At 39.3% G+C, this 26360-nt stretch overlaps 1 protein-coding gene, 1 long non-coding RNA gene and 2 other non-coding genes across 4 annotated transcripts in view; 1 reads left to right on the plus strand and 3 right to left on the minus strand.

Annotated features, from left to right (window-relative positions):
- Window positions 1-6901: 6901 nt before the first annotated feature.
- Window positions 6902-9106, minus strand: LOC140335514 (uncharacterized). The gene is made up of 3 exons (XR_011921720.1): window positions 9034-9106; window positions 8238-8385; window positions 6902-8013 (listed from the first exon to the last, which is right to left on the minus strand). It is a non-coding gene; the product is annotated as an uncharacterized lncRNA (long non-coding RNA).
- Window positions 9107-10192: 1086 nt separating this feature from the next.
- On the minus strand, window positions 10193-10264 carry TRNAA-CGC (transfer RNA alanine (anticodon CGC)). The gene has a single exon. It is a non-coding gene; the product is annotated as a tRNA-Ala (tRNA).
- A 265-nt stretch (window positions 10265-10529) lies between these two features.
- Window positions 10530-10600, minus strand: TRNAG-GCC (transfer RNA glycine (anticodon GCC)). Its single transcript has one exon. It is a non-coding gene; the product is annotated as a tRNA-Gly (tRNA).
- An 8296-nt stretch (window positions 10601-18896) lies between these two features.
- The window catches only part of GPD2 (glycerol-3-phosphate dehydrogenase 2), a 94496-nt gene continuing 87032 nt past the window's right edge, over window positions 18897-26360 (plus strand). Inside the window, exon 1 of the mRNA XM_072418172.1 lies at window positions 18897-19055. The gene's annotated coding sequence lies outside the window, so the exon portion shown is untranslated. The remainder of the gene's footprint in view (window positions 19056-26360) is intronic.

Below are 26360 nucleotides of genomic sequence, written 5' to 3' on the forward strand. Positions count from 1 at the left end.
GTTTTTCTGATTTCCCCTCTTGCAAAATTAGATTTCTGAATTGTTATTTCTGTCAGTAAATGATTTATATTTTTGCTTCTGCTGTATTAGGGTGACAACACTATTTTGCTAAAAATTGCACAACATTGTCACTCAGTGGCTGGAGCTGGCTTGATGGACAAGGATGTCAAGCAAAAGACCCCAAAATTTTGTAAACATTTTTATAGCAGTTTTAGCGATACTTTGTTTTTGGAAGAAAGGTTTAAGGTAACTCTTTCAGCATAAAGTAATTTGTATTTAAAGACATCTGCTAAAAAATGTATATTTCTTGCAGTCTGCCTTTTGAAACGCTGCTGCAAGTATTGTATAGTTCTGGAGGAATGGAATATCAGCTCCCCTGCAGAATGCTGTGGTTCCTCCCACCAACTAATGAATTATTACAAGATACAATACAAGACTGTAGCTGGTGGATGAAACCATTGCTCAGTTGTGGGGGCAACAAACACATTACCCATCCAACCACTGTAAAGATGTATTACTGGGATACAAGTAACCCTGTGCTGGCTGGGTCACTTTAAACCATATGAAGAAAAGCTAATTATTTTTTGTAAGTACCCCCCACAGTGTAATATGATTTTCCCATCCCCTGCAACTTTTTTCTTTTGCTGGGCATCTTGCCCTGTTACAGCAAGTGGAAAAATAACAAATCTGCTGGCAGGAGGGCTCAGAAAAACAAAAACTGCTTTCCATGCTACTGAGAGACTTTTTAATTTTCTACATAATTATATTTTAAAGGAGACCAAATCTCATATTTTTTCTTTACATAAAAGAGTAGACAACCCTTATATATACAAAGTAAAAATATTCTTTTTTTTTTAAGGGCAGCACCTCCCCTTTTTGTTATAATCGCTGTGATGGGGGCGCCCGGTGCTTCCTCTGCGCTAGGATGAAGAAGAGTTCCAGGGCAGCCCAGGACCGGATTGGGGAAGGTCCAGCGTGGTCAAGGGATCTGCTGGATAAAAGGTAGGTGTGATATTTTTATTTTTCCCCATAGTTATGCTTTTACCTATATTTAATTCCAATTTACAAATCTCACTAAAACATAAAAAGTAACTTCAAAAGTAATTTTCAATATGCAAAAATAATAATATCTGGTGATTGTGCCATGAGGGCTTTGTCCTGAGACTTCCTGTTATAGGAGTATGGGAATGCCGCAGTTTGAATTTAGTTCCTTTTTTCTAATATCAGTAGCTATTGGTGGTGTATTGGACATTGATGGACTGTGTCTCATTTAGTCCTTTGAAGTGCTGCTGTTGTACACAAAATAGCATAGGGAGCTCCCACAGTCCCCAATGAATGTTCTTCAAAAACTTGAAATAACATCAAAATGCAGAAAAATCCTGAAAAAAGTGAAAAAAAAATGATAGTCCAAAAACATTTTGCTTACCATGTCTAACCTGCTAGGGTTCTATTTATGAAACCGTGAAACTGATAGTCTGTGGCCCTCTTCTTTCAAGTATTTGCTTTTCTGTCCTTCAGTCATCTAGTATCAGTGTCACATGTGGGCATTACAAGGAATGCACACTCCTTCAGCCTGAAACTTGTATCCTAACTGATGGGAAGCTGCATTATTTAGCTGCATACTTATCTGTTCTGGTGAAATAGCCAGTGGCACTCCCTTATAATTTTTGTTGAGACTTTATGACTGGGCACTTATGTTTTTAGCTTGGATAAGTATCTGTATGACCAGGGGCCAATATATGCAATATGGGAGAAATGGTAATTTTGAACAATATGATTCTGTACCACTAAAAATAATGGTAGATGTTGCTCAAGCAACCTATGATATTTTTAGCATTGGTTAAATTTAACAACCTTAAAAATGTTAGTGCACAGCCCTAACCTGTGACCTCCTATGTGTTAGACAGGATCACTAACTATTACACCATAACTACTTTAATTTTAATTTAGATATTGATTACATTTTCAGTAATGTATAATGTATAAAAGTCAAACAGTTATAACATTTTTCATGGGAAATACTGGCAGTTGAAAGATTGATGCTGTGGGACTGAGAAGTAGTAGCTTTCCAGGGGCAGTGTGACAGTGGAGATCACTACTCCCCTGTCGCCTTCTACAGATATGCCTCCTCTTGATCACAGATCACAGTACCTCCTCTAGCCCATAACCTTCCAAGGAAATCAACTGGAAGTTAGAACATCATATTAAATAAATGCTTGAATGTTTGATTTATGGTTATTAACCTAGAACAAGTATATGGATAATCATTTCTGTCATGTTTATTGTTCAAAGTTAGTAAGTATGAAAATATTAAAGTCAGAGGATCAGCATAGTATCAAATCAATGAGCATGCCAGATAAATGTAAGCAATGGCAGCCCCATTCTTCTCTGGATTGAATCCAGTTTTAGGCACTCTGTGAGTTGTAAGTAGCGTCTCACCAGTTCCTGTTCTCCATGTACAGGATATTACGCTATGATGCCAGTCTGACTTTGGCATATGCTATCCTGATATATCTGAGAGTCATTATGATAATGAAGTCGCTTTCTCGGCTAATCTAATTAGAATGCCTTGCTGGCATATGATGGATTTCTAAGAATTTGCTTCTCATAATAATAGACTGAGTGGGAGGAAACTGCCTTCTATTCTCTGTAATAAACAATGTCTATGTATAATTTTTGTTCTATTACTCATCAGAGATGATTAAACTGTACCAGAACAGAGCTGTCTTGTGCCCAGGCTTATTATTTCTGCATCTTCTGCACATTCCTTAACAAACCTTTGGATGGCACGGCTAGTAAGAAGATGTAATGGGTAACAAGTTCCACACTGGGTGGGAAAGGATGATGTCAGGCACCAGATTAGTGGTTCTACATGTAGAGTTTTTTTTTTTCCTATTATACTATGTTGGAAAGAAAATTGTTAATGTCGGCCACAAGATCAAGGGACTGGATGTTGATCTCAATGATTCTTGACTGCCAACGACTCCATGCGCAACCTACCTGCTAAAGACCTGCTACTACCCTACTACCTGCTAAAGAGATCAGTTGATTGATAACGGTGAATATGCCAGCACCCAGTTGTGCTAAGAAGGAGTGCAGCATTTATTCAAGGCCAATTTAGGATGAATTGATATTTGTCAATTCAAGGATGTGATCCCTCACAACCAATCTAAAACAAACTAACCTAATAAAAGGCAAAGCAATGGGCTTGTTAAACTCACTCTATTCTCAGCAGCATACACTTTCCTCTTCTACCCTGCCACTGAAATTGAAATACCCAATAATTATGGTTAGAGAAGAATATGTGACACACTCTATGCTGACATCCTTATGTTTGACACATAAACTGTGATGCTGATATAGTTACATACCATGTCATAACCAGTCAGATTGAAAAAAGACATACGTCCATCAAGTTCAACCACTAGGGAAAAGAACATATCCCAGATAAAAAACCCAAGAGGAAGGCACAAAAAAAACCTTGGTAAAAATTGGATGTTCCCTGGATCAACAGTCTCTGTTATCTTTACTTTAAAACTCTAACACCCAGTTATATTCTGTGCTTCTAGAAAAGCATCCAGCTTTTTCTTAAAGCAATCTATAGAATTTATATTTGACACCTTAACTGTGAAAATGTGATGTTATGACGATGTCATTCAAGTGAAAAGAGGCAGCAGCCTGGACCATACACACCATTAAAAGCCTGTTGTCAAGCTTTTGAGGTTTAATAACCTAAGGAAACATTTAGTTTAAAAGCAAATTTTCTTTGCTTTTAAGATTTGCATTGTTCTTTGGTATATCTGTTACAAGTCTGGGATAAAAACTAATGAGGGCCCTCAAAAGTAGATGCTGGGTGGCCCTATGGCCAGTGAACAAAAGTGGGTTCAGAGAACTAGTCTTAGGCTATGTACACACGTTAGAATTTTGTTTTTGAAAAGGTTCTTTCACAGTCCTTTCCAATGACAAAGGACTGAAAGATCCATGAATGAGTGCTGTACATACAGCACCGTTCTGCTCCAGGGAGAGGAGAGGGGGAGAACCAGTGAACGCCACCCTGCTGAGTGCTCTACCCATTCATTTGTATTACCAATTGTTTGTGGATCCCCCAGCACAGATCTATGAATGACGTTGGATGAGCACTGTACACACATCAGATTTTCATCGATTTCCAACCCTGAAGTGATTATCACATGAGAATCATCAGACGTGTGTGCCTAGCCATAATGTATGGAGTGAGGCTGTGAAAGCAAAAAATAAGTATTCCCCTGCTCTAGTGCTTCCCTACACTAAACTAGTATTGAATCCTTGCTATCCAGAGAGGGTGCAAACTACTAATATTGTGCAATTTCATCTCTAAAAATTGCAAGCTCTTCGGGGCAGGGTCCTCTTCTCCTTCTGTGTCACTGTCCGTATCTGTCTGTCATTTGCAACCCCTATTTAATGTACAGCGCTGCGTAATATGTTGGCGCTATATAAATCCTATTTATTAATATGATTTTTATTAATAATAATAATAATAATAATAATAATTTTAGGTTGTTCTTTGGTGATAGTAGTGCTGCTACATAGTACCTACTGTACATACAAGAATGAGGCTTTTTGAACCCTTATTATTATTATAATCTGTATTTATAAAAGCACCAACATATTACACAGTGCTGTACATACATAGATAGATACAAACAATGACACAAGAGGAGGGGAGCCTGCTCAAAAGAGCTTACAATCTAAGAGGTAGCTTAAATATGTATGCAAATATTCTCCTTGCAAAGTAAAGTGGACATTTTGCTTTATATGGTAGGTCTATAGGAGAATATCTCACCACTGGATGTTTGAAACCTTCCCACAACCTTTGTTAACCTAGCACACCTAATTGTGGAAGCACTGCTTAACCTTAATGGGCCTCATCAGGACTGCTGGATCTGGTCACTGTTACACACAATGATATACATTTAGATTTAGTAGCCCAGTTTTGTGGCAGATTTCTTTTAAAAATGCTCCATTGTGTTTGGCCGCGCCATTCTCTTTTCCAGACTGGGCTTCAAGGCAGGTTCCAGCCTACAGACTGTGTATTATGGATGAGTAGAAGACTAGTGTAGCATATATTCCTCAACGCCTAACAACGGCAGGCTCCAGTCAATAGAATGAATGAATTGTTGTAATTGGCGTAGTCTTTCCCCCAGTCAACATCTTTCAAAATGTAATGTCCAATACCTACTCATTGGTATTTCAATAATGAATTGAGCCCATGGGGTCAATTTACAAACTTAATTAATGCTGTGAAACCATCCAATAAGCCTCACCATTCATCAGCCTGTGTATGAAATGAATGCAAATGTGGCTTATTATAGTACTAGAGTTTGCAGTGTAATCTGAAGCAGATAATGTAGGTTTTTAGGTTGATATCTTTTATAAAAGTGTACCTGTTTGTCAAATAGGGTAAAAGCAGCCATATTTATTTTAGAAACAAGCAACATGCAAGCTTTTGATGTCATAATGTACAGTACACAGGTATAACTATGAGGGTCGTGATTCAAACTTTGAGCAAGCACCCCTCACATATTTTGCTCTGCCCCTTTATTTATTTATTTATGCTTAGTATTATTTGAGCATGCCTACTTGAGCAAAATTCTGCAAAACTTCTGTTGCAGGGTAACATTTGGGAGCCCTTGACATACACAATGAGTAACCACTGCCAGCTATACACAATCTCTGTACATTTGCAGTAAATGAAAATAAAAATGAGCATTTTTAAATTTTTAAGTTTAAATTTTTAAGTTTTAAAAACTGTTGGTTCACGCCAGCCTATGAAAACATTAAAATGAGTCTGATGATCACCAGACAATGAAAATGCATACTAATGTTTTCTTTGAGACCTGACTTAATCAACAGTCGTAGCATTGGAGAGCACAGTGACTACTTTTTATATGTCCCTGAGACTCTTCAAGCTTGCTCATATCAGAATAAATATATGAAAAATATTAAATATTGTGTTATGTATCATTTACTGGGAGTCATATATATCCAGACAATATATATCACTATTATAAGAACTTTAAACATTTCCATGTGAATATAAATATATAGCACTATACAGTTCCAAGGTACAAAGGATTTCTTAACTTCAGGACATGAAGCCAGTTGTCAGGAATAGGTGTCTGATGCAAAATGCAGGGCAGAGTATATCTAAAAGCTAGGAAATAGCCACCACTTCAGGATTTGTTCAAAACATCTTCATGATAACCTAACCATGTAAATTTTAACACTGCAAATATTGCCTGGGATCCACATGGTATCTCCACATATAGATACAAGCCCATAAAAAGGCATTCGTTATGTTTGTATGTCTCTGCTATTCTTTCAAGTAGCTTTTCTTTCAAGTAGCTTCTCCCTCAAGCAGTAGTATGAAGAATGAATGGGGATGACATTGAGCGGTACAATATTTCTTTAAGAACCAGCACTGTGGTACGAATGACCAAGTGGCAAAGTGCCAGCTGTCGGGAGCCAGACAGGATCTTTTGATACCAAAGCAGATCAGAATCTTAGGAGTGCTAGTGGAGGAAAATGTGAAGACAAAGACTTCCTGACATAAGGCCTGATTTATAAAAGTTCTCCAACGCTGGAGAAGATACATTATAAATCAGGCCCATCATGTGCAGCTGTGGTTACCGCTTCTCCATGGTATTGAACTACTTCCTTACATGGAGCGTCCTTACTTTGGCAGCCCTATTGGGAATGAATTGGTGTAAACGTTAGCACCAATCTGCTGGCCGCTAGGAGCATTTCACTGTGGGTCTGAACCTAGTCTAATGCAAAAAACATAGGAGAGAGGGTTAGCCTAGAGTAGGCCTAATGCTTTAGTAAATCTCACTGGGGATGATGTCAATGATTACTGCGGGGCTGCACAATATGGAGGCACTTTGATGGGTTCACATAAATTTGCAAATGCCATCTATGACAGTTTTTAATCGATTTAGACAAGTCCTCTTAATAGGTTCTATGGAATTTATTTTTGTTGTGAAATGCTCAACTTGGTTTACTAATCAATGCATAGTTAACCCCCAAATCATCCTTTGTTCTTATAAGAAAATATTTTGGTTAATTTTCCTATAACTTCAATCTAAAATTGAGATCTTCAACTGAAAGCCTCACGGTTTAGTTCTTTTTATTCAGGATTTACTATTAATCTGATACCCTAGAAAAAAAAATTAAAGGGCAATTCATTATGGAATAAAATGTCTTTACTATATTTTTTTTCTTTGCAGCTGTAAAATTTGGGATTAAATGTCAGATTGAAAAAGTTCAGGAGAGTTTACCATTATCTGCACTTTGTGAGAGTAAGCATTAATTTTCATACAGAGACAGTAAAACTTCCACAGATCATCTTCTCTAGCGCTTCCACAATGAAATACAATAAACCTTTTTCCCTTTGCTAACCTAAATCAGGCACAAATCATTTGGCAAAACATAGCTTTAATTCACCCACATTCGGGAAAGGCTAAGTCAAGATTTGCATTTTCTGCCGTGGTTATGCTTATCCGCAGGTAGTCTCATAGCTGCTGCTTGGCTCAGGCGTATACCGGTTCCCAGGGATGTCTGGTTTGCTGGACAAACTGCTGTGGCTAAGTACATGCAAGTGTTTTAAATCTCACACACCGGCAGCAACATCGCCACTTATTTGAGCAGTGCGGTGCATTGATTTTTGGCAAACCATATCGCTCTGGGACATTACATGCCAAATAAAAAAATCACCAAACTAAAAAATCTCTGACCCATTTTTTTTTTTTTTTTTTATAAATACAGATTTTTTTTATATGATGATGGATTCACAGAGCACTATGGAGTATCTATTGAGGGAACACTAAGGAAGCTTTGTGTCTTCAAGAGAACCTTTCATTAAGATTATGTAAGCCGTTAAGTAGAACTAAACTTAAGAAAGTTCATTGAGGTCTGGCCAATCAAGATGACCAAAGATCTGGAACCTGGAAGAGGACCAGGTGAAGATGGCAGCACCTGCAACAGAGAGCACAGGAATTACATCATTTTGGCCTGGCCAATCAAGATGGGCAAAGATTTGGAACCTGAGTTTAGATAGGCATGCCTGCAACAGAGAAGACAGGTGAGTGAATAGGCAGGAAAGAAAAAACATCACCTGTCTCCTCTGCAATTATCAACCTGCCTGGTCGCAATTGTTTACAAGTTAGAGCAGAGCTTTCATGAAAAAAAATATCACTTACCTATACTGGTGAAAAGCCCATGATCCATCCATAAACCAAGCCCAGTGAATCCTGTGCTGTCTCAGCTTTCCTCTTCTTACTGGTGCGCTATCTTTTTTCTTCCAGGTTCTTGTTCACCCAAACTCGCACTGCGCAGTGATGTGTCTTTCTGTAAATGTAAAAAATTAAGTGCTTATCTTAAATGCAAAAGTTTGAGCACTTTCATTTTATATTACAGATGACGTGCCCGGTCCATTTTTTTCCCCCTCCCTTCTCTATAGAGCAGAACGGTGCTGTATGTACAGCCCTTGTTCATGCATCGTGCAGTCATAGTCATTGAAAAGGATTGTGAAAGATCCTTTCCAACGACAATTATTGCACATGTGTACATAGCCTAAGGCTCACACCTTTTAATATCAGATAAGGGATCTGATCTTATCTGACTCATTCAAATGAAGACTTAAGCTTGAGCTTTTGAGCTGTGTAGACAGCAGCAACAAAGATTCTAAGACTAGTATGTGGCCTACAAGTCAATAAGTCACAGCTTCTATTTGAGTCTTTTCACATCAGAATTTTTATTTAAGCTCCTCATTAATTACCATGATAAAAATGACTGGTGTGCTGTAGTTCACAGCAACTGATCAGAAAACAGTTTTTATTTAGTCGGTCCGTAGGTTGTGTTAGGTTATTGTACAACAATGACCTTTGCAAGTATTGTAGAAAATCTCTGTATTGCTTAGTGACATCTGCATTCCACAGTGGAGCGCCCACATCCCAATCTGAATAGCTACAGACACAGCCAGGATTGCTGACTCACCTCCTGGCAGCCAGTCGCTCCACTGACAGCATGTGCCATGGGGTGTCAGCCAGTCTATACTGAGATTTGTGGTTCTCTGCAATACCGAGAAAACACCGTCAGGTTTGGGCTGTCCATCTCCAACTGTTCACACACTGATGTCAATCATACAAGAAATTACATTTACATATTTACATTAAAGAGAACCTCTCACCAACCTAACACAAGAAAAAACAGTTGCTTGCAGTGTTTTACTTTTCTGATAATGATTTTTATTCATTTTTATGGTGTCTTTGAACTTCCTAAAACTTTGACCACACCAGGAAGAGTCAATTACCTAGCACATCCCCCTTCCTCATTAAAAATCATATCCCTTAACTCTTTTGAGAATGTCTTATTATAGCTCCTCCACCCCTCCCTTTACCCTCCTACATGACCTTTTTTTGTAGCAGCCAGGGGTGAAGCAGAGGTTTTCAGGGTGCATGAATATTCTGGAGATTTCACGCTGGCCAAGAGGTTACAGTGCAGTTACTGCTTCCTCATACTAGTGAACCTCTGCCTTGGTGGAGATGATGCAAGATGATGCAAGCAGCGTCTCCCCGCAACAACTCCGTTACAGTAGCAGCTGTCAAAACATTAGGGTATTTCTTTAAGAACCAACACTGTGGTGTGATTGAGCGAGAGGATGGACAGTGTAGGGAGCCGCACAGGACCACTCAATCCCATGGCTGGTCTGAACCTAACCTTTAGACCATAACCGGTCAGAAGAAAATGGTACATTTTTGTAATTAATATTAATATTTTGAATTTATAAAGCAGCAACATATTACCCAGCACTTCACAAAATCCATTGTCATACATAAAATGCAACAACAACAACAAAAACGCTCATATGGCTGGCTTTAGGCATTTGATAAAGCTTGGAAAAGAACTGTAAAAAGTGCTGTAGCTCCTTTAACAGATTCCTATGCTACAACAAAAAAATAATAAAAAGAATAATAAAGATAATAAAAATAATACAGTGATTTTTATCTGTAGATGTTTTAGACATATATGACATAAATGCAGTGTCAAAGCAGTAGGAGTAACAAACAGAAAATTACAAGGATTCTTGATTTCCTTCCCTTGTGTCAGCAAAACAAGACAAAATTGTACACGAAATGCAATGTAACAAAAACGCTGGAGATGCCGGGGATTGAACCCGGGACCTCACACATGCGAAGCGTGCGCTCTACCACTGAGCTACATCCCCCAGCTGACTGCGTCAATCGCGTTGACATAATAGGAATATCTACATCCGTCCACGTGAATGCTGATAGCTTTTCCGGTTTGCAGATCTTTTTAACTTTTATTAATTTACTTCTCTGCTTAAAAAACAAGACAGGAGACATTGTGGGGATTCATCAGTACTTGTCCTGAAAAGAAACGCGAGTAAACGTGTAAATCCCAATTCACGTTTAGAATGCAGAATTGCATTTAGGGTTTTCAGGAGAGAGAAAGGAGAAAAAAAGTATGCTTGCATTGGCCGGGAATCGAACCCGGGCCTCCCGCGTGGCAGGCGAGAATTCTACCACTGAACCACCAATGCTTTGCTTGGAAGGCTGTGGTAATGAACAATTCTTTTACATACATGATACAGAATTCTTTACTTTTTCTATGTTTCATTTGTTGTCAGTTTTACTGATAATGCCTTTGAAAATTGATCGAACAGCCTAATAGCACCAACTAGAATAGTCATATAATAAATTGTAAACAAATCTATGGTAAAATTCAACTTTTATAAATAATAAATAAAAATGATTAAAGGACAAGGCCAAAATATTTTGGTATTACAGTAGGATCTCGCCTATCCGGCTTTCCACTACCCGTATTATCTGGCCTAGTATGGAATCCCTAAAAAAAAATCTTGGTTCTAAAATGCTGGGGTGGCGCGAGCGGACATCTGCTGCGGTGCTCCTGCATGGCACACGATGCAACGTCGCTGCTGCCTGCTCCCTGGAACTGTGAGCAGATGCGGAGAGAGAAACACTGCCTATGTGTAGAGGTGAGTATTGTACTTTATTAATGGGACTCTGGACTATCTGACTTTTTTGTTATTCGGCCTACCCTGCCACCACATTAGGCCCAATAGTCGAGAATCTACTGTACTATTTTACTATTATCAGCACCCACATGCTCTCCCCTTTTGCGGCAACTCATTATTTCTTCCCAAAGCAGTTCCTCTCTACAAAGTTTGGCATTTTATTTAAACTGTACTCACCAAAAATGCAATGGTTCATGGTAATGCCATTCCTTTTAAAGGTTTTGGGGGAAATCCTGGAGATCTTTAACACACTCACTGGTCCCTCGGTCTCCAATAACCCAAGGGTAACCCTGTTATCTCTGATCAGGGTCCACTAAACCGAACATGCTTTGCCACTTTCTCACAGCAGCCAGATTAATTATTCCCCAATTCTGGGAACAGACACCTACTCCATTTCTTAAGGAGTGGCAGGAGGAACTAGAACGAATTCAACAGAATACCTGGTCAGCCTGGACATGGTTCAAGAAATCCCCCCAGTTTCAAGCTTTTCTGCCTTAATGTTTTACCATTTTTACATTGGACCATGACAATGAGGATGCTTCGCATATGTTCAACCTGCCTTAATATTATTATTATTATTATTATACAGTATTTATATAGCGCCATCATATTACACAGCGCTGTACAAAGTCCATAGTCGTGTCACTAACTATCCCTCAAAGGAGCTCACAATCTAATATCCCTACCATAGCCATATGTCATTATTGTAGTCTAAGGTCAATTTTTAAGAGGAAGCCATTTAATCTAACTGCATGTTTTTTCTCCCCCTTCTTTTTCCTAAATTATTCTTCCTTTATTATTTACCCCCTCTTTCTTTCTTTCTTAGTGATAACGTACGTGATAAAACAATAAAAAATGAAAAAGTGCAATAGTAACAACCCCTGACCCCTCAGCCTGATTGACACTTCCCCATAAAGTGGCTGTGATATAAGCCTATGGTCGTCATTTTTGGTGATGATCAGGACTGAAAAAAAGTAGTGATCGGTTACTTCATTCAAGTGATTGCCAATACAAGTAGAACTAAACCCACTATATTCACCTGTTCTTGTTCCCTCCTAGGGCGGGACCATCTTGTTCTTTAAACTTTCCTGTCGGGAAGCTTCAGCCACCTTGATTGGCTGGGCCAGGATGACATAACCACTTCAATGAGGTGCAGGAATTCATTCATTGCTGGCAATAATGACCTGATGCCTTATCATGGAAACTTAAAAATGGAACTTTAGGTATGCTACGATGGATCGGGGATCATTGTACACATGGGAGATTTTTGTCCTAGAGGAGCACAACTGTTCATCTTGAGCAACATACATCTGATGTGTGATCAGGCTTCTTAGGTGATCTTTCATGGTCTCTGGTTTTTACCATTCGCAGGAAACAGAAGACTTATCCCACAAAGCAGTGGTGTTACATAATTGTGTTTACAGATCTTTTTACAGACTTTCCATATTTATCCCTGTCACGAGGGGAGGAGATGCAATGAAGATGTCTAAGATTTCTGGATGGGAATTTTGACATTTAAAAATATAGTCGTGCATGCTATTCCTGATTGACTCAAGGCAACTGACATAAGTAACATTCAAAAAAAATTTAGGTATTGCTTCAGCATAGCTCGCTGCAAACTGGCTGTGACATCAAAATATCTCAAGGCATTCTGTTTTGCAACTTTCTAGGCAAAAATAAATAAACTCGAAAAAATAGTTTTGTATGAATAAAGAAAGTCTGCAGAACATTTCCAAATTATTACAAAACTTCCACAACTCTGTGATGTAAATGTTTAAGGGCCAGGAGGAAATTAAAGGGGAACTAGCCCAAATCTGGTTAATGTGGAACTAAAGTTCTTCTTTAAAAATTTGGAATCAGGTTGGTACCTTTTGCAGAAAGGGACAGACAGTGCCCCTTCTGCAATGAGTATTATTACCTGCTGATAACTGCCCATCTGTCCATTAGCTAAGTTTGTTGCCAGGTGTACCTTCCTTGCAGGTGCCAGAACTAAAAGTTACATCACCCCAGCCCAGCCAATCAAGATGGCTGAAGATCAGGATACAGAAGATGGGAGAAGATACAACACCCAGAATGGAATTGGAACATGTGAGTGTTCCCAGGAGATTCCTTCTCATGTCTATTGATGTCAGGAAGGGAAGGAAAATCCTCTAAACAGAGACACAATGATCTCAATGATGGTGTTTCTCTTACTCATTGTAGGAATGAGGTTTAGGCTCACCTTGAGTTTGCCGGACCCCTTAAAATAACAGCGAAATCCACCGGGACAAATTTTTGAAACCATGCTTTACAGAATGGCCATGAATTATGAACAGCAGGGTTATAATAGCCAACAACAGTGGGAACAATCATGGAAGATGTCATTGACCAATAAGCAGCCAGGTGAACCTGTCGTTTAGCCAACAGAATAGTTGAATATAAAGATCATCGGGTTGTAATGATAGACATAAATTAACATTTCTGAATAACGTGATTGATGTGGATTCATTTCTGGGGACACAAAGTGGCTTTTTTCAAGTCTATACGGCTGTGTGTTGTGTTTTAGAGAAAATTACCTTTTAGACAGTTGTCATGAGTATTCCACTTAGAAGATGTCCAGTGACAATCCTAAAATGTTTGATTCTCCATTCTTTTCTGATGACAATGACCCCTTGGACAAGAAGAGAAAGTGAATCTCCACAGGAAGGACACTAAATCCATAAAAACCAGATGGGAGGTCTCATTCTTTCACACCTAAAATGAAAAGCAAAAGAATTTGGCCTTAGATACTTTAAACTATATGCAGGCATTTTCAATCACTTCCAATTTTTTAAATGGAAAAAGGCTAAATGGAAAAGACTTTAAATTTTACACAATCTTTTGCAGTATGCAGTAAGAAGTACAAGTAAAGATTTTATTTTATATTAACATTTTTATTATGGTTTTATTTGTAAAATAAAATTGGAAAACAATATGTTTAAATCATTGGAATGTGCAAAAATCGTAATTGTAGTTGAAATATACAAAGATTGCCCATCTCACATTTTTCCTATGCTGGTTGCTTCTTCTCATCATTTAATTGTTTATGGGTGTGATCCAATAACGTGTCTCAAAGTTTCAAATTTGGTCTTTCTTCATCCATACAAGTATGCATGAATTAATTCCTGGCATTTCACAATATTTTATTTTTTAAAGCTGTAACTTTATTAATAAGCAGTCAAGTGATTAGACTGCAACAGTGAAACTTCATACAAAGTCATATAGATCTGTGTCTGTGTACAGCTGTAAACACAGCTGACCTCTCCAGCTAGAAAATCAGTTTTTCTGCCAATCTCTACCACCTATCAACAAAATGTTTAAAAATAATAATAAATTATGTAACAAGAAAACTTTTCTAAATGGAGATAGCATTTACCCAAATTCTGGGTGGGGCGGATGACAATACTGACGTGGACTGGGTCAAAAGATATCAAATACAACTCCCAGAAGTTGGATTGATGGTGCGTTTTTGTTCACATTATTTAATTGAAAAAAAAGTGAATAAGGCTATGTTTGGACTGATAGTGAGGTTGTGGGGCACTGCTGCTTCGGGGAGGGAATTATGTAGCATATACTTGCAGCAGCCCAATATAAAATAAATGGAATTAAAACTGTTATGTGGATCCCCTTTAACAACAATAAATGCTCAATGGGAAAAGAAACAATTCCTTAGATGATGCAGTGCACATTGTACATCTGCAATGTTACTGCACCCAGCGTGCTCAGCCTGAGGGAATGCGAGCAAAGTGCATGCCACAGATCAGTAGATGAAACCAACATATGACTGCATGTTGTATACAAACTACAAGATAATATCTTATTGATCTCCTGGGCCTTTGACACACTCCCCAAGGCAAGTTATATGTTGTGATTATGAATCAATCACGTAACAGCAGTTTTGGTTCATCTCTCAGGTATTAAAAAAGGAACAGCGGCAAGGGGATCTATAAACTGTTTTCCTAAACCAATGAAATAGAGCCGTGGGTAATATAAACGTTGGATCAAGGGACCCCTGGGGGGACCGAAATGCGCTTGCTATTGGAACGTAACCTTTAGGGGTAGCCATTCTACATGTAGAGTAAATGTGTTTATTTAGATATCTCATACCTGTGACTTCTCCCAGCATGACAAAGAGAATCCTGAAAATGACAGAATCAGGAAAAGGGAAGAAAGAGATTTCCGAAACAGAAAGTAAAACAGAGCACAAAGACCGCGTACAGGAAAATAGAATTCTGAAATAACCTAGAAAAGAAGATTTATCATATTCTTTTTTGCCTTTAGCTATATTCAGTCATCACTTGAACCTCTTTATGGACGAGCGGAGACAAATCGGAAACTCTCTATTTCCTGCATTTAGCTGTGTGTAGGGTAGTTCACTTTTTACCTTTCTATCTTTTGTTATATACTTTGGGCCTGATTTTATAAAGCTCTTCAAGACTGGTGAAGATAGACTATATTGGAAGAATGCAGATGATCCAGCACCTGAAATAGATTTCCTAACAATAATTTGCTATTAGTTGGCAAATACATTTAATACTGATCAAATCAGGCCCATTGTCTCCCTTTGGAAATTGCTACAATTATTATTTAAGGGCTTTGACTAGCTCAATCAGGTGTCTAGAATTTTTTATACTATATATACTACGTATTACGTCTTTCTGGATCTTTTTAGCATGGGGGAACCTTTGAAACAGCATTTGGGTGTTAGGGATCCCCTACTATATTTACTATATCCACAGCTTACAGTATATTAGTATGATGATCAGTAAAAAGAATTACTCTTACATTGCTGACGAGAGAGAGGAATGTCACCCTTACAGAGAACCAAAAAGATGATTGGTGTCATATAAACTGACCTGAAAGGCACAAACTGCTCATTGCGCAAAAAACCTCTAGAGGGTTCCACAAAATCCTGGTTGGGAAACAATTACAGTGGTACCTCGGTATAAGTCCTTAATCCGTTCCAGATCCTTGGATTTATACCAAACAGGATTTATACTAAACAAATTTTTCCCATAAGAAATAAAAGGAAAATGATGAATCCGTTCCCATGAAAAAAAAATCCTATAGTTATTGGCAAATTATTCATTGATGGGGCTGTATGAAATAATTTAAACACTGCCTAATACTAAAATACATAAACAAAAAAGCAATTAGATGAAATAAATGAAAATTTAACTTCCCTTTACCTTGCTGAGAAGAGTCGAGTGCCTACTAGGATGGTGCTGAGAAGGGAGGAGGAGGAGATGTTCTGTAATTCACAGAGTTATAGCGCGGGTTGTTCACTGAATGGTAGCAAGTTGTGTACTGACACTCCTGAGCAGTCGTGGCTTTGTCTTGAGAGAGGTAAATAAGGGTAGCGTGCGGTGTTGTGACTCATTTTGACCCATACAAGTTCTAGCACAAAGGTTGTATACCAAGCAAAGGTTGTATACCAAGCAAAATGTTTTGTGTCCAAACAGGACTTATATCAAGTTGGACTTATTCTAAAGCGGACTTATACCGAGGTACCACTGTATATGGTTTAGTCTTTTTTTCCCTGAGTCTGTGCATTAAATCACTGGGTATTATCACATTATTTTTTACTTTCTATAAAAAAAGCTAATGAGAGACAATTTTTTGGCACAAAAAAAGGTTTGGGATAGTTTAACAAATATCCCGAAACCCTAAAGAATTATATAAATGCCTCCTGCATCCTTAAAACCATCAAAACCTCCTATTTTCTGTCACCTGCCTTGGTAAGAATCCATAGCAGGCTTTACCAGGCAAAGACTGTAAAGAGCTGCTGGTTTTGGCAAAAGCACCAGATCGACTTTAGGGTTGTGGCCCTCATCCACGCGAGAGCAGACAGCCAGAAAATGAGGTACCAGGATAACAGATAATATAGGAGTCATGAACAAGCCAAAGATCAGGATGTGGAGTGGGAAGATAGAGGAGTCATAAATAGTCAGAAACTGGTAAAGAATCAGGAAGGTAAGCGGTAACGCATGAAGTCACAGGAACCACAGGAGGCTCTTGGGGTCATAATGGTCACAAGAGGCTCCATTGGTCAAAGGAGAAAATTGGGAACAATTGTAGAAAGCACAACAGCCAGGTCTTGCCACTAGCTTATAATTGCTTGAATGCCAATCCACACACTACTACCCATTTAAGTGCCATGACCAATCAGGAGAGCTACCTCTGGTTTGCCCTTGGCATCAGAGCTTGGTGACACCTGCAGATTTGGACTATACTTGGAGAAAAAACCCTGGAATTTGACTGGTGGTTCCGTATGTTTAACAACTTCATATGTTGACTTTTCACTGTTGAATTTTCAAAAAACGAAAGCTCTCATTTTCACTCAAAGTAGAAGCTGCCTGCCCTGAGCCTCCATTGTTCTACTGGACATTGAAATGAGCCATTTATTATGGGATGACCCACGCAATTTCACTTTTTGTGTAAATTAAGGCTCAAGCTATTGATTACTGTAAACATTCTCATATCTATTTCCCCAAAAACCTTCTATTTACCTTTACTTCTCCAGTTTTAAGGAGTTTTAATAAATCAGGCCCAATGTAACATTGTTACATCATCAGAGGCAACCCAATGGCCAAAGAAGATCACCGTCCTCTGTGGAGTCAATTGTGAAGATGGCGGCTTAATCTGATACAGCAACAGTACAAATGCACATAAGTCAGTGCAATAATCAGCATGTATGCTGTTCAAAGTTGCTGATTATAGTAGAAGCTCATCACCCACTGAATATAGTTCTACTTTAAGTTCAGGGGAACATTGGGCATTTACCATCTCCCAAGTACAAAGCAAACTGCTGCTATGAGCCTAAGAGTGGCAAACTGCAGGTTAACACAATTGCAGGTTAACAGGTTCTTCCTCCAGAGGAGATAAAAATACCTGCAGCTTCCAGGAACTGCACCCTGATCCTCCACAACCACAGCCATGTGCAAAATAGTTCCCAGCTGCTCCATTTCAGTTGAATGGGGGTGGTAATGAGGTCCAGCCTGGGTATAATGCTGCAGTCAACTAAAGTCTGCAATGCGTTCTGCAATGGCCCTAATGGTGATCATGTGCACTAACATTAGTGTAAGTTAGTACATAGATTGTTCTTGGCATAACAATGTATAACCACCATTTTTTTTACAGGTTCTCTGTTTTACTATACCATGTTTTGAGGTTTCAAGTAATTTTTTAGGGCTACCTGTGCGTAAAGGCCCCATTCACAGTGGTGAATTGGGTTAGTTCATGCATGTTGCATCACTTTCACATGCCTTGCTTTAGTTCACCAATTTGTACATTTAAATGGTGCAGTGCAGGAATAATGGAACCGGCACATCTTTTTGGAACACTGTGCAATGCATTAACATACATTATGCTGCAATGCAAGGGTGTGCATTAAACACGAATGGCATTACATTACCACACACTGGTAACACGTGCGGCCCTGTACACATTGTGGTGCAGATGAAGGTAAAATAATGATGCAGTAATGCATAGCAACCATATACTGCAATGGACTCAGTTTGGTTTCTATGGGCTGTCTCATAGCTCTGTACAGCCCATGTATTATATATAAGGAGCCACTCTATGACATTTCTGTTCTCCTTCCCTTAGGCACTTCATGTGCAGTGAAGAAATCCTGGCACAGCCGCCTATTCCAGGCACAGCGTGTTTCCCCACACTGTAACCATAGATGGAGGGGCGGGACATCGCTGCTCCTACTGACTGGCTGCTGCGAAAGGAACTCCAGCCGCTGATTGGCCGGAATAGGTATCAGTCAAGCTGTCTGTCCTGGGTTACTTCCGTGTTTGGATGCCTGGGCCTCCCGATCAGTTGTCATGTGTCCATAGGGACTGGTGTGCAGAGCAGAGGAGCTGCCCTGGTGCTGAGCCTGGCTGGGACTACTGAAGAGGGACCCTAAACTGCCCAGCTGTACTATACTGGCCCTGTGAGTACATGTATCACCCCCTGCCTCTATGCATGACACACTGTGTGTGTGTGTGTGTATATATATATATATATATATATATATATATATATATATATATGTCCTGTTTTCACACAGCTGCTGCAGAACCTCGTTGTCAGTCAGACTGGCAGCTCTCATCAAGGAACCAGTTACATTTCCTAAATGCCCAGATTTTAATGGCAGGGCTGATGCAAGGAAGGTATATGTGTCTAAGTGTCATTTTTTAATTAGATATACAATATTTTACTTATTAATTGCACAGGCAGGTTATTAATTTTGCAGCAGGATATTAAGGGTTAAAAATCAGCACTGTCCACGCATGTAGGTGAGCATGAGATGAGCACGCTTTGCACATGTGCTGGGGACAGAGGAAGTGTTTGACTAATGCTGCTGATTCATAGTGCAATAACATGGAGTGTGTGATGGGAATTCCTGACCTTACTATAGTGTGATGGGTATAGGGAAGAAAAAAAGAAGTTATTCTATGTATTTCCTGGCTTATTGTCATAGCGGACCTTTCACCTATTTTACATCCCCCCCATTACATCATCACAAAATTGCAACCAGTTTGTTTCCCCCCAAAGATGTTTCTTCTACTCTTGATGGCTTCTTCTCATTTCTTGTTTTGGTAAATATGATGTAGCGAGTGCTAGTTTACTGGATTATAATAACTTCCTTGAGAGCGCTGGTAGTGCAGGCATTGAATGTGCCTGTCAATGGGTGACAGCTATCGCACATACGCACCTAGGCTCATGCAATACAGGATCTTGTATGTGCATCATAAGCTATAGGCAAGATATCATTGTGGCTGCCAGCTACCAAGCATGCTCATTTACCACCAGCTACCAAGCATGTGTGCCAAAAGCTAAAGGCAATGTATAACTTCAACTGACAGCTATCTCATTTACACTCCTACCGTAAGCAAACGCGCATGTGCACCATAAGCTATAGGCAAGCTATCATTGTGGCTGCCAGCTACTAAGCATGTGCGCCATAAGCTATAGGCAAGGTATAACTTAGGCTGTTGGATTGTTGGATAGGTGAGTTTGTTTGTTGCCATTTATTATTTGTGGCGCTCCAACCACAACTGTCCCTCATCATATCGCAACACAAGCTGTGAAGATTGCCTTGTAATTGACTGACAAAAAAGGCAGATACTTTTTTTTACACCAATTTGTTTCAAGAAGTAGAAAATGGTAACTTGCTTGTTAAACACAAAAGGAAGTTAGTGGGAATGTGTTTTAAGTAAGGGAACGTTTCTTGGAAAGTTGTTGCTGCTAAGATGACTTCTTTCCAGTGACAGCTGTAAAATTCAGGATTTGCTCTAACATAATAAAGAGAAACTCCCCCAGATGCCAACATTCTTCTGGGAAGATTTTCATTATAGGGAGCAGTAGTAACCACAAGCGTAAAACTGTATTGTGTTGTCATTTAACAACCAATCATCTGTATTCTTTCCTGTTTTAGCTAAAATTAGAGTTTTAAAGTGGAACTAAACCCTATTTTACTCACCTGTCCCTGTTTCGTCATGAGCGCTGCCATCTCCTTCCTTCTTTTTTGTATTTAGATCTTTGGCTTTCTAGATTGGCCTTACAGGCACATTGGAGTTAATTCCGTCCTGCAGAGAAAGCCGGGATGTGCCAAATTTGCAGCTTAGCGATTTTGACAGGTGAACAGAACAATTAGGCACTAAGAATGCTTACTGCAGAAGGGACATCACCTGTCACTTTCTACAGTAATGCCCTGCCTGGTCGCAAATTTCTTAAAGTGGAACTTTAGTTCTAATTGAATCTAATTGGTTGCTTTAGCCAGCAGTGGAGAGGCTTTGCTCTGTTCCAGTTCTTTTTTTTAAATATTTTTAAATTATACTTCTATTGATAAACTGTTTAGAAGTTTTTCTATATTGCAATATAAATATTTGGAGATATACAACATAAAGTCGTGATCTTTCACTATCGTTCACAAAAGACTGAACAAGTGCTGTACATACAGTGCCTTTTCTGGTCTATGGAGGGTGAAGAACGATGGAGCGGCACCCCGCTGCGCTCACTCCCCTGCACTTGTATTACAATCGTTCAACGATCCGCCATAATGGATCCATTAATGACATCGAACGAGCTTTGTACACACGCCAGATTCAGAACCATCTGACGTGTGTACGTAGCCTGACAAAAAGCCTTTTTTTTTACCATTTGTGCTACCAGAAGGATAGACGCTGATTGGATGAAAGTAGTAACATTAAACTCATATGTCAATATTATGGTAGATAGTGGATGATGGTAAATAAGAAAGATGTGCAGTAAAGGGAAGGTAAAGTGCAGTAAAGGGAAGGTAAAGTGCAGTGCTGTTTCTGATGTGAGCAGTCATGTGACATGACAGATAATTTGTCCAAGCGCAGGGGATACTTGAAGGACTGCCTTGCACTACAGCCTTGGGCAGCTTTCCTTTACAGCTCTGCTATAGGATGTGATTGATTATGTTCAGTCAGCTGTGTAAAAGTAAATGCAAATATAGATGACAAAAACGGGGACAACAACAGGGATTTGTTATTTGGTAGGGCCTTGGACAAAACCTACGCCAAATAATAAAGAGCAGGAGTGTAAATCCAGGCACACCTCAGTATTCTCCCCAGAATATTTTTTAAACTGGGTAGGAAGAAGCTGTAGGTGGGTGGCTGCCCCTGTATTGTTACCCAAATTTTTGGTAGCCACCCAAAAAAAAACAGCAGGGGCATTACTGAAAAGTGGTGGTGCGGTAGTGGTGGTGCGCCCAACTAACAGGGACTGGGGTGAACACTGCTACTCAAATGGTTTAAAGCCTTCAGGTTAAAAAACAGAATCTTCAGCTCTTCCAAAGGCTCAAAAACAAAAGCACATTCAATGGTTACAAAGTCAGTGACATTTAACAGCCTTACAGGACCCCTTTATTAGGCTGGGTACACATGAACAAAAAATTGTTGTTGGAAAGAACATTCATCGTTCATCATTCATTGACCATAAATTCATCATTCATCGTTCCTGGATCTGCCGGGATGGATCCGTGAACGCCAAACGGCGAGCGATGTACACACGCCAGATTCTCATCCGATATAAGCCTCAGGGCGATTATTGGAAGAGAATCATCTGGTGTGTGTACACAGCCTTAGGCAACAATGGGGCTCATGCACATACAACTACATTTGTGATGCACATTACAAATGTATGATGTGTTGTGATCTAAACTAATTTTTGGTTTTGGCATGAATCAGACTAATCTACAAGAGGAATGCAAGGGAATCTAAACAAACATGTCAGGAAGATATTTATGTTGGATAATGTTTACACATTTTTCATGATATAAATGCATACTGATCCTCAAAAGGAGAATCTTCCTGATTGCTATGGATGAAATGAACAGCATTTATGTCAAACCTTTTGAAGCTCACAGTGTTAATCACACAAGGTGCTGCATTCTAAGTCCGTTCTTTTGGTTGTGAAAGTATGATAGGTACTCTTACTGTTTTTAGAATCTTTTGTTTTATCCACTGGAGGTGACCATAAACTAGTTTCTTGTATAGATTCCGGCCTGTTTATCTTTCTTTAGATCGCCTTTCTAGGAGGAAACATGTTGACAGCCTCTACTACGCTATTCTCAAGACTGGCAAACTACCTAACTGTCATTGACAAGATCGCATGCTGTTTCAGGTTGTGAAAGGTCATCCTTGTGCACTAGAGATAAACTATGGCAGCTGTAGTCTAAAATTATAGGAGGGGTGCTAGGGCCTGCGTAAGTGCTTATCAAATGTCGGCTGAAGAAATTACTAAGAAGCCTCACAGCGTTTGGACCCGTGACCAGCTAATCTAAAAAAAAAGTGCTGATTATAAACGATCACATTTACATGTAAAAATAAATAATGTCCGAATGGGTAAGGATGCAAATTTTATAAAATGCAGGATATTGTTTTAGAACCAGGCCATGAAAAGAGTATATTCAGCCAGGTAACTATAAGGAAGGGCGGCCATTTTTCTCCATCCCAATCTGGGACATCTATGAAGTTCACACATTTCCTTTCTAATGTGTCATGTCACGGATCAGACATACTGGACTTAAGTGAGTGCTCCACCACTCATTTTACCAACTCAGTGTTCAACACAGATTTATTTGTAAGCTGGGTGGAAAAAAAGTGTAGGTGGGTGGCAGCCCTGTATTGTGACTTAACTCCTTACTAACCACCCAAAAACAGCTGGGTGGTTGCTGAAAAGTGCTGGATGGTGCACGTGGCTAAAAGGGGCTGGGCAGAACACTGCATTTTACCATCTGTGTGTTAAGGTGCATTGCTAAAGCTGCGGGTTAATTAAACATTGCAGTATCAGTGTTCTCCTCAGCCCCTTTTAGCCAGGCGCACCACCCAGCACTTTTCAGCTACCACCCGGCTGTTTTTGGGTGGTTACTGATGAGTTGGGTCACCCGCCTACAATTTCTTCCCACCCAGCTTAAAAAAATTTCTGGGTTGGGCACTGAGTATGTTTGCAGCTAATTCAAAATTAATGGGCCATCTTGAAGTGGAACTAAGCCTGTGATACTTGTCTATCCCCATACGCTGGCGGGGTGCCGCCACCTTTCATTTCTTCCTGTAGACGATCTTTAGTTATCCTAATTGGCTGGGCAGGTATGATGTCCCTGGGAGGGGCACATCATCCCAGCAAGGGAAGTTTAGATTGCCAGGTATTGCACATGCTCAGTGCAATCAGGCAAGTAGGAGGGATTATTGCAGAAGGAACATCACCTGTCCCTTTCATCAATAATGACCTGCCTGATCATGACTTCCAACTATGTATTCTTCAATACTGACCTTTATCTGCTGTTTAATTTGCAGATAACTTTCTATCTTGTCAGGTAATTTTAATTATTGGCTTGCTATTGTCCAGCATGTTGTTGCTAGGTTTGCTGTTGCTGCCAAGTTCTGATCAGCACTCTTTATAGGTTAAAGTTGCCTGTTGAAATAAACCAGTTCTGTTAGTTGGGAGCTGTGTGTGTTAGGCTTTGTGTGATGCTATCCCTGTCTATGAACGGAGAGAGGGTCACATGACATAGGCTTCTTTGTCTACATCACATGGTGAAAAAGCTAACTTTCTTCCAAGTATAAGCAAGCTGAGTTCTGGATTAGCTGTTGTGTCAATAAAATAGATTTTCCCAATAATACGTCATGGTTTCTGTCTGGTATTCTGTGTATTCTGCAGGATATAGATTGTAGTGCAGAAGGGTTTAGGCATTGTCTATGTTGTGGCCCAAAGTGTCAAAGACTGTATTAAAAAGTAATAGATGATATCTGATGTGACAGACAATTAAAAAAAAAAATGGCAGGGTTTATGTCAATTCCTTACTCTATCCAAAACACATAAAAATATATTGGACTTGGATGTACTTTAGCCCAAAATGTTCCCCTACCTGCCCCTTCATTTATCCCGATTTAACCCATATAGTTTGACATATTCTTCCTAATAAGCATTATGTATAATATATGGAGTTTTTAATAATATTACACAATTCTCATGTCTCATTTTGCAAAATCACCGAGGAAGCCTATGCTGGCGAAATGCGTTGGGTGACTTTTATCTGGTTAACTTTTGCAGTGTACTTTCCAGTCCCTTTTAGCTGGATGCACCACCCGGCTGTTTTTGGGTGGTTACTGATGAGTTGGGTTGACAATGGTGACAGTGGTGGTTACTGATGAGTTGATTAACAATACAAGGGCCACCATCCACCAACAATTTTTCTTCCACTCAGTTGAAAAAAAAATCTCGGTTGAGCACTGCTTATGGACTTGCATACAAAAAAAAAAAAACAAATTTTGCACAGAATGTAATATGTAACCTTTCATTGCATGTTTTTTTCCATGTGATATATACACAGTAAACTAACAAGTTGCACCCCACCATAGCCCTCAAAATCCCTCTTTTTTCAAACTTAAGTTTGAGTTCTTTTGACTTTTTTTCTCTCAGGTTGAAATAAAAACCTTTGGGAAGATGTGAAATAGATCATATAACAAATAAATAATTTTGAATGAATTTCCAATTGAAGGATTCAATACTCTTATTTATTAGGTATACTGACCCTTTAACACCATTTTGCCAGACTTTTCGGTGATCTCAGCAGACACAGCATTTTTTTTTAGTTTCACGTTCTCTACAACGAGCTGTTTATCTGGGTGATGCCCGTTTTGGCCCTCCTTGGCTTTTACCGGCACTGAATGGTTTTGCTACGTCTGATCTTGAATGTTTTAATATTACACTGAGGAGTAACCTCAAACTAGAACTGAAACACTATTTTTCTTTCTGTTCGTGGAAACTTTCCACAAAACTGCTTCTATAGCTTCAACGCAGAAGGAAATTGCTCTTTCAACAAAATATTGATGTGTTGTATTTTTCTCATGGCCGAGTCTGAGCGCCGAGTCTATGAATATAAAGGCTGTATTGAGAGGGACGATATGATTAAGGATTTCTGGGAATATGTTTTTCCTGTGTTTCTATATAATCAATGTTCAGGGTGAATTAATGTTCATTGGAAAAGCATCCTTAGTATTTCTTTTTCTTTGTACGGGGGGGTAACAAACAGGACCAAATTTGGATCATCATTTACTGCAGTTTTAGAGAAAATTATAGGTAAATGTGCAGCAGGTTATACTGGTGGCGGGATCTCAATGATGTTTGCATGTCTGCATGGTACGGGCTATGTCTGTGCAAAACTTGTTCAGCAGAACTTTCCAGTATATGCACACTCCCCAAGTTTTGTCTTTTTAAAAATATTAGGGGGGAATCCGGATCCATGCACCTCCAAGTACACAACTTTACAGTCCTCGAATGTTCCTTTGATTAAACACAAAACTAGCCATTTTCAGCAAACCAGAAAAAAAGAACTTTGCCTTCTTTCAGCAGAATAATAAAACGAGCTTCCAGACAGCAAACTAATGTCCAAAACTGACACAAGGTAAGGAACTTACAATATGATTCCAAAGAAAGTCGTGATATAACTTTGATGTCTGGTTACCAGACCTGAGCCTTCAACTCAGGTAACAACAACTCCCAACTCGCACCCCCTGGGAATATAAAGATACACCTGCCAGCACAGGTAACCTGTACACAACAGGTTCTGTCAGGTTGAGGCTTCCTTCTTTAGCAGGTTCTAAAGTGGAATGAAAAGGCCCACCGCCTGTCTTACCAAGACCGAAAGCCAAAAAAGAGAAATAGATCGCCCACCTAGAACCAATTCCTGTGCAATACAATACTGTCTATGCTGTACTGAAAT

The sequence above is a fragment of the Pyxicephalus adspersus genome, chromosome 7, assembly GCF_032062135.1.
Source record: "Pyxicephalus adspersus chromosome 7, UCB_Pads_2.0, whole genome shotgun sequence".
NCBI lineage: Eukaryota > Metazoa > Chordata > Amphibia > Anura > Pyxicephalidae > Pyxicephalus > Pyxicephalus adspersus.